Below are 9,876 nucleotides of genomic sequence, written 5' to 3' on the forward strand. Positions count from 1 at the left end.
AATCGTGAAAGAATACGTTGATGCTAGCGACTCATTTGCAGACGTGTTTAGTGTACAGTATCAACATTTGCATAGCAGTCGTGTTTATTGCACAGTTCCATGGCAGGATTGTGTTTTTATAAATTCAAGTGGCTACTACTCCGGACACAAGTATTATCTTTCATGTCGACGAGAGGGATGATGAAAAGAGGTGGACCTCCATTGAGAGAATGCCTCTTCGGTTTCCAGAATACTCTTTTGAGACTAACTTTGCAACTGCTATGCAAATTTAATAATAGCAGATGCAGATGCTTTAAATATGCGAGGTTATTTATCCATGAGAGTTTACACTAATATTTACAATGGTTATTATTTATTTTTATTTATTATATTTTTATTTAAATTATGGAGAAGTTTTATTAGTAATTAGATCGTTTTTCAAACTGTATATATAAATATTCGTCTGTTTAACTGTTTACCAATTTTGTTCTCCTTTCTTCTCGGAAACAAAGATCTGTGAAAGCCTAGCCTGTTCCAATGCATGTCTTGTTTGGTGTTTGAGAGCAACCTGTTTATCTTCACCTCTGCATCAAACTTCAATCTAGTGATTTTATTTATACTCAGCCCATAATTGTTCTTTGTAATTAAAATGTCTTGGTCATTTATTATCATTTCAACTATATCAAAATGCCAAACACCTACACAGCTGTACGTGGTGCCAAGATAAATCCCAATAGCTTCTCTTGCCATGCCTGTGCTTTGCGAAACCAATTTAGGTATTTAATGTATGTTTACTCCACCTGCAGTAAGGTACGCATTACTGACACTTAAGGTTAGAGGAGAGGATGTAATTGTTGAGTTTTCTTAATTTCACACCTCTCAAAATAATATATAACATTTTCAAATCACTCTTCGTTTTTTCAGCATTTTTCTGCACAAATCTATTTGAAATTATTCTTTATTTTTTCAGCATTTTTCTTGACAAATGTATTGCCTGTATCTGAAATTTCAGGGGTACATCATCACTACATTAGTATTAGTTTGTTGAGTACACTAAGTCCAGTGAAAATTGTTAGTCTTTTAATTCTACACTAAATCATGTTTTATAGTGTGCTAATGTAATAACATATAATATGTTTTATTTTATTATCATTTCATTCAACTATGCATAACCATGATCAACACTAACAAATAACAAGTTATATTAATAATATATTAAATATTAAATCAACAAATATCTTCAAAACAATTAAAACATATATAACAAATAGAATCATTTTTCCTATTGCCACATAAACCATCATTGCCTTATTAATTACCAATTAAAGCAATCAAAGAACTAAGTTGATTTCTATCACATAAACTAAATTGTGTATTCTCTAACCCGTTTGTTTGCTGGAATTAGCCTGGAATAGGGAAACGGGAATAGGAAAATTGGAATAAATCTATTCCAATTTTGGCCCAAAATGAGAATAAATCGAATTCTTAAATTGGAATAAATCTATTCCAATTTTGGCCCAAAATGAGAATAAATCGAATTCTTAAATTTTTAAGAATTCGATTTATTCTCATTTTGGGCCAAAATTGGAATAGATTTATTCCAATTTTCCTATTCCCGTTTTCCTATTCCAGACTAATTCCAGCAAACAAACGGGACCTAAGTAAATTATTCTAACAGAAATAGATGATCTAACTTTATTTAGTGCTGACATAAATGGAACTAAGTGCAATATCAGCGAGTGTTCAGGGTACTGAACTGTACATTTATCATTTAATTAACCATTTGCTGATGAACTGTACCTTCTCTAACATCGAAATGCCAAGTTTGAGTCAAAGAACTTTCAAGGTGAATATGTCAAAGGTGAGAGCTCGTGAATATAATATATATAGTAAGGAATGGATGTTGTTAGTAAGTGCACCAAGTGTTTGAAATAATACCTCTGCTAAGTGTAAGCTATGCAGGCAATTACATTCGGATGTTTTCAATGGGCATTCCGCCACCTTTGCAAATCAAATATATTAAGTAAAAGTCGATGCAATCAGCTGGTAAACTCAGATGTTGCCAAGTAGGAATGACAGAGGAGTATGAATCATTTTAGAAAATGACTCAATGAAATATAGTCCAACCAAACATCTTGCACAAGCTAAGTTTGTTCCATGAACATGGGTGAGGAAAGTGCAATCACAAAACATGTTCTCTTCAAATCTATGTGATGGCAGTTTATACGAACTGTGTGAAGTGATCCATATCGGTGCGAAACCAAAATATCAATGGAAACGACATGTGAATTAGTGTTTGATAGAATGCCTAGAACAAGACTTGCTGTTGAAGGAGTCGATACGATGATGATGACTGTGATAAAAATGTGGTAGAAGGTTATTTACTTTGGTAATTCACTGTTTGCTCTGCCATTCAAAGCTTTCACCATGGTCACAGTAAAGTTTATGTACTGGCCAAACATAAAGTGAAAATTGTGAAGCGAACATTATCAACAGATACAATCTGGTTTGAGCAATCAATATCAACCATTTTGCTCACAATGTAAACTACGGAAGTCGGAAAAAGAGCATAAAAGAACATTTGACTGAATATCCCAAGCTATCGTCTACTTTCTCTATAAAAGAAACAACCAAGAGAAGCAGAGGAGATGTGGATTCACGGTAATGAGCCTGTTATTCATTTGAGACAAGGTGACGTCACTAGCTGTCATAATCGTAGGATATGCACATGAAAAATAAATGACTTAGTGGCGGTGCATGCTGAAGGAGTCAAACATAAATGTTTGATTCCGTGAGGAATTTGGGTTATGCTGAGGTGATGGTCTAACATAGTATTTGTAGACGCAACATAGAAATGGGAGCATACTCAAAGAACCCAATATGATCGAAATAATGCCTCAAGGTGTAGAATGACCAAAAAAAAGAAAAATGAAACCAACTGGTTGTAAAGGGCACACAAATTGGTTAAATATGGAAGCATATTTGATATGCCCTTCTGGACATACATTGAAAATGTGGAATCACTGACAAATGTCACGATCCCTTTGGTCTTTTCATGTGACGAATTATAGAGATTTAAATAAAAGCTTACATACCAATTATGATGGTTTATTTATCATTAGAGTTTACTCTAATATTTACACATGCTTATTATTATTTATTTATACTTGCTATATTTTCAATTAAATTTCGTACAACTTTTATTAGTAATTAGCTCGTTTTGCAAGCTATATATATATATATTCTTATTCTTTCTAACAAAGAATTTTCTTATGCATTTTGAAAGTCAATGTATATGAAATCATTCTTTGAAAATTTACCCAATTGTGCATGCGAATTCGCAAGTTCTCTTTTTGAATAGCTATAATGCCGTATTGATAAACCATTCACAAATGTTCTTCTTGGTAATTCACAAAACTACTATGATAAAAATTGCATTCCTATAACTAACGAGGGTAATAGAGATTTATTTTCAATTGAAATTTTCAAATTTTATAATTCATTCATTTCAATACATCATTTGTTTTTAGTAATGAACTCTTGATTCCCACTATTCCAGTCTTTGCACATGCTTTATATATATATATATATATATATATATATATATATATATATATATATATATATATATGTATATATATACATATGTATATATATATACATATGTATATATGTATATATATATACATATGTATATATACATATATATATATACACACATATATACATTTATATATATATATATATATATATATAAATGTATATATGTGTGTATATATATATGTATATATGTATATATATATATATACATATATACATATGTATATATATATACATATATACATATATATACATATATACATATATATATATATATATGTATATATGTATATATATATACATATGTATATATATATACATATATATATATATACATATGTATATATATACATATGTATATATATATACATATATATATATACACACACACACACACACACACACACATATATATATATATATATTCTTGGATGAAATTATTTTATGTTTTAAAATAAATATTTATCAAATGTTAATAAATAAATAATATAAGTTCTTTAAAAAAAATTAAATTCTTTTTAAAAATGTAAAAATTAATTTTGAAGAAAAAATATTCAACATTAAAATGGTGATCATTTTCAAATCTACTTAATTAATTTAGAAATGTTTTCAAAATTTTATCATAATAACTATTTTTAATAAATATGTTAAAATTAAAAATGTATATTTTTCATATAGTATCTTTAAATGCTATACTATTTTTCTTGTAAAACTTTTACTTATATTTGGAAAAATTCAAATGTAAAACCTAGTCAAATATAATTTTATCTTTTTAAAATTAAATGAATATGCAATTTCTAAAGCTCCCCTACATTTATAAATTGAAGTTATGAGATATATTCGTTCAAGAACTATATTAGTTTATTCGTCTATATTTTAACAAAGTTTTCAAATATTTGAAAGTTCAAAATTAGTAATTCAATTATGAAGGCAATGCAAAAAGAAATACAACACAATGATAAACATAAGAACATCAAAGCATTTCTTAATTAATATATATTAAGATTAAATTTATTACTATATTCTTTATAGTGTAGAAACTTTTAAATAAAATAGTTAATTAATTAAATTTTAGATTAATTTAGTTTGATGATATTCTTAAAGTTATTTTAATTATCTAATATGTAGTTTTAAAAATTATATATTAAAAAGTATCAGAAATGGGGGCTCTATGAAATCCTTTAATTAAGGTTGTTAGGGGCTTTATGAAATCCTTTAATTAAGGTTGACCTAATAGACATATGTAAATTCTTTAATCAAGGTGACATTCTAATGGAATTTTCTTAAGTCCTCTAACAAGGACATTCATAATAGGGATTATGGCCTTTAGCAAGGTCACATTTAAGAGTGTGTTTTGTAACCTTTAATAGGGTCGACACCTAATAGAGCTCACTTCAAAAGAGTGAAAAATTGGTAGCATGTTACCAGTGGTTTTTTCCAAATTGGGTTTCCATATTAAATATTAGTATCATACTTTTGCAAATGTTATCAAAGATGTTTTTATTGTTAATGTTTACATTCTGCAAGGTTTTTACTATTAGGATAGTGGACTACAAGTGTATGTTGATGATTATTTACTAAAGAGACTGAGCTACTAAATGTTTAGATTTGAAGTATTTGGAGTGATTAAAAATTCAATTGGTACACTTGATACATCTAGACCCAAGGATAACTAATTTACATCCCCCTCTCAATTATTCTAAATTATGCTAACAATTTTAGTATAATATATAATTATATCAAATATATTATTTTATAATTTATATCATATTATAACATATTATATTAATAATAATATTTTCTTTACCTAGTAATACCTTAAAGAGATACCACTTCCTTATGATATTATATAATAAGATTAATAAAATATATCATATTATTATATATTATAATATATAATAATGTATTATATTATAACATACGATATTATATTGTAATATAAAATAATATACTATATTGTAATATGTCATATATGCAATTTGGTTTGACAAACTTTTTCGAGTACCCAAAATATCGGGTATCTGATTAGGTTTGGTAAAAACTAGACCTAAATGGTCAATGCCCAAACGATAACAAAAACATGTTTTTTCCTTCTTCCTCTAATTTTCATACTTCAAAGGTGTACTAATGAATTTTTTCCTCCCCCATTTTGATTAAACGAAATTTTTCTTTTAAGGACATTGTCAATTTTCCATCGATATAATTGTTATCAAATTACGAGTTCATTAAATAATTATGAGTTATTTTCTAATGGAGTTACCTGTAAAGTGTTGATTGATATAGTCAATGAAAAAAATCTATAGCTTTGAAATTGTACATCTTTTTTAAAATACAAAAAATGTGTTGCATTTCATGCTTCACCTACTGTGAGGAACCTTTTTTAAAATTGTTAAATTTTGAATGAGTTCAGATAGTCAGGCATGTGAGTTTTTTTATTCTGAAAACATCCTAGCAGAAAATTCATAATTAATTAATTATTTGGAATAAAATTACTCAAAAATGTGTTGCATCTAGATGAATCTACTTGTTATATCAAGAATCTTATTATTTGATTGTGATTAAGGTGGTAAAAAAAACACCTACTTCTTATTTTTCTCTTAAAATGTTCCTATCACTGCATTGAAATCCAAAAAATGACAAATTAAAAAAATATATCAGAAAAGTGCTAGTAGTTTAGAAACTATATTCAATTTCTTATAAATTGTATTCTTACAATTTTTTGATATAATATTCATAGCTAATTGAAAATTTCACATCAATTTGACTAACCCTCATTTGCTAAGTTCTCATTACCACTTAAGACAATAGTTTTGTATACCATATCCTACACATACTTGTGTAACAATAGACTAAAAAGATAAAATCATAGATGCTATATTGCAATTACATAGTTTAGATATCACGAGCATTTTTTTTAAATCTTTAAGACTACCTTTATAATTTTTTGTGTCATTAAATTTAATCTAAACTATCCTAAATAGTAGTCCTCTTATAATCATCCTAATTTTGAGTATATTTAGACATTACCATAGAATTACATTCATGATCAATATGGAGAAGAAGGCCTTCTTCTAATTCCTTAAGTATTTTGGTCCTTAAACTATGTTAAAAATGAGTCCTAGACTAAATAGAGAATAGAGTTTGACTTTGCACGAGTAATATATCCCAACTATAAAATGGGATATCAAGTATCCAGTCCTTATACCATGTAGACTAATAAAGGGATATCATGAACACTATTATAATTCAAACATACTAGCAAGTGAGATTTATTTTTGAGATTTTCATGGTAGTAGCTATCTTCTCAGGATAGAATAATGTATTATGGTAGTCATATCTACCCTTAGGCTTACATCATTTCATAGAAAGTTGTTATGAGACATAGTCGTAGCTTTCTTCTTATCGTAATCATTATATATCACTATCAACCACAAGCATTTATTATAATCATTTAGTAACCATCCTACAGTGGGTTTATAATTCAAAATTCATGCCTTTTGGAAGGCTATCTTGTATCATTAATCATGTGAAATTTTCATGAATGATTGAAGTAATGGAACTTTCTAATCTAACACAAATAGATATTAAAATTATATGCTACAAAACTTATACACACCATGGATGTTTGTGTTCTTGTACATGCTATCCTAACTATTTTATTTATGCATTTTATCATCATTATTCTTAAATATTATTTTATGACTATATGAAAAGGTTCAACTTCACAATTATACTCATGTTATAATGTACTTATAATGACATATTCTCAAAAATTATTTAATACTTTAAATTAGTTCACTACATATATTCAAACATTAAATAATTTTAACAATATTAAATGTATTTTACTAAAAAAAATTGAACATAATCCTATCAAAAATTAAATACAATTCCCTAACATATTATTTCTAATTCTCTCAATTATCATTTATATAAAATATATTTAAAGTTATAAATATAAAAAATCTTTAGAAAAACAAATATATTCATTGTTTTAGAAAATAAATAAAATTTAGTCACGTATTCTTTTCTTTTAAATAATACAATATACAATGTTTAAATTATTAAGTTTCTTTTCATGCAAAATCTAATGTCACCTTATTTCCTTTGACAAAATTCAATATGTATCAACTTCATCTTACATAATGAACAATTTGTGCCTTAATTACTAAGTTTCTTTTTCAGGCAAACCAATCTAGTGACATCCTTCTTTTTCTTTTTCTTTTTCTTTTTTCCCAAAACTCAAAATGACCAATTATAAAAGCTAATCAAATAATACCTATCATACCATCCTATTTCTTTTGGCCAAACTCAAAATGAACAATTGCAAGCTAATCAAATAGTACTGGTCTCATTAAATATTGTGATCCATGTCAATACTTAAGTTGAAATATATAATATAAAAAATATTTCTAATTTAGTGAAAAAGGATGATGGTTTATTATTTCTTATTATATTTAGTAAGGAAGGGCCCCACTCAATTAAGTTTTGAATAAAACAATATCGTAGGACAGAAGTAAAATTTTACAATCAAGTCTGGATAAAATAAATTGGATATTCTACTGTTGGTAGCAAAAAATTATTATAAGAACCATCTTAATCTTGATTGATGCTTCTGCACAACTTCTCTTTCCCAAACAACCCTTCAATCAATTGTTGTAGCTTTGGAATCCGAGTGGAGCCTCCAACCAGAACGACTTCATCAATTTCATTTCTTGCAAGTTCCGCGTCGGCTAACACAGTCTAACACCATCAATGCATTTATTGAAGAGATAATTGTTAAGATCTTCAAATTTTGCTCTACTAATTTTCGAATAGAAGTCGATGCTTCCCAAAAGGCACTCAATCTCAACAGTTGTTTCTGTAGCAGCAGAAAGACTTCTTTTGGCCTTCTCGCATGCTGTACGAAGTCTACGAATTGATTTGGGATTCCCCCCAATTTTTTTCTTATTCTTCCTTTCGAATTCTTGGATGAAATGATTGAGCAGCCTTGTATTAAAATCCTCACCACCCAGATGAGAGTCTCCTCCAACTGCTCTGACTTCAAATGAACTCCCTCTGGCAGTAATAATAGAAACATCAAACGTGCCTCCGCCAACATCAAAAACAAGGATATTCTTACCTGTGGGTGAAGTGTAAGCATTGGTATCCAACCCATAAGCTATGGCTGCCGCATTTGGTTCATTTAGAAGTTGCAACACATTAATCCCGGCCAACTGGGCTGCATGCATCGTAGCTCGTCTCTGTGAATCGTTGAAATAAGCCGGCACAGTAATTACAGCATTCTTTACTTCACAATTAACGAACGTTTTTGCAATCTCTTTCATCTTGAACCACACCAAGCCTGAAATTACTTGAGGTGTAAAAATCTTAGACTCGCCTCTGTAATTACCTGTATCTGAGGGCTTCCATTGCTTCCTTCAACAACAGAGAAAGGCCAATGAGATATGTCACTTTGTACTACAGGTTCAGAAAACCGTCTTCCCATTATTCTTTTCACATCATATACTGTGTTCTGCAGATTGGAAACAATTTGATTTTTGGCACCCTCCCCTATAAGTCTCTCTGTTTCAGTGAAGGCAACAACGGAGGGAGTAGTTCTATTGCCTTGGTCATTTGTTATGATTTCAACTCTAAAAAAAAATGCCAAACACCTACACAGCTGTAGGTGGTGCCCAGATCAATGCCAATAGCTTTGTCTCTTGCCATACCTCTGCTTTGCAAAAATAATTCACAGGTAGTAAGGTACTCATGACATGATCAACATTAACATTTACTGCTTTATAGTCACAACCATTAGTACTATATTGAACTATCACAGCCATTGAAATATGCTGGACTACTAGATCCTTTCCACTACTACCACATCAATCATAAGTAATTCAATTTGTACCAACTAAAGCAATCTAAGAGCTAACTTGATTTCATCAGAGAGAGACTAAATTGTGATTTTGACATGTACAATATTCCAAGAACAGAAAAGCAATTGAGGAACTGAATTTACTGCTCCCACAGATGGAGCTAACTGCAATATCAGCAAGTGTTCAGAGCACTGACCTGTACATTTATTACCCCATTAACCCTTTGTTGATCATATAGGTTCCTGTTACTCTGTTTACCAAGAAACTGTAATGTCAACCAATGGTTTTCTTCATTGGCTTCCTTTTTATCACTTTGATTGGAGTTTGCTGTTTGACCAAAAATAATTCTATATAAAGACAAAATAAATTGATAGGAAGAAACAAATAAACAAAATAAATTTAATTTGCATGTATAGTGAAGAACATAGCAATCATG

The 9,876-nt window shown here is 28.9% G+C and overlaps 1 pseudogene; it reads right to left on the reverse strand.

Moving 5' to 3' along the window:
• Positions 1-8,175: 8,175 nt before the first annotated feature.
• LOC149546751 (heat shock cognate 70 kDa protein-like) lies at positions 8,176-9,288 on the reverse strand (annotated as a pseudogene).
• Between the last annotated feature and the right edge of the window lie 588 nt (positions 9,289-9,876).

The sequence above is a fragment of the Cupressus sempervirens genome, chromosome 7 (assembly GCF_028749045.1).
Source record: "Cupressus sempervirens isolate cs-2001-9-10 chromosome 7, ASM2874904v1, whole genome shotgun sequence".
NCBI lineage: Eukaryota > Viridiplantae > Streptophyta > Pinopsida > Cupressales > Cupressaceae > Cupressus > Cupressus sempervirens.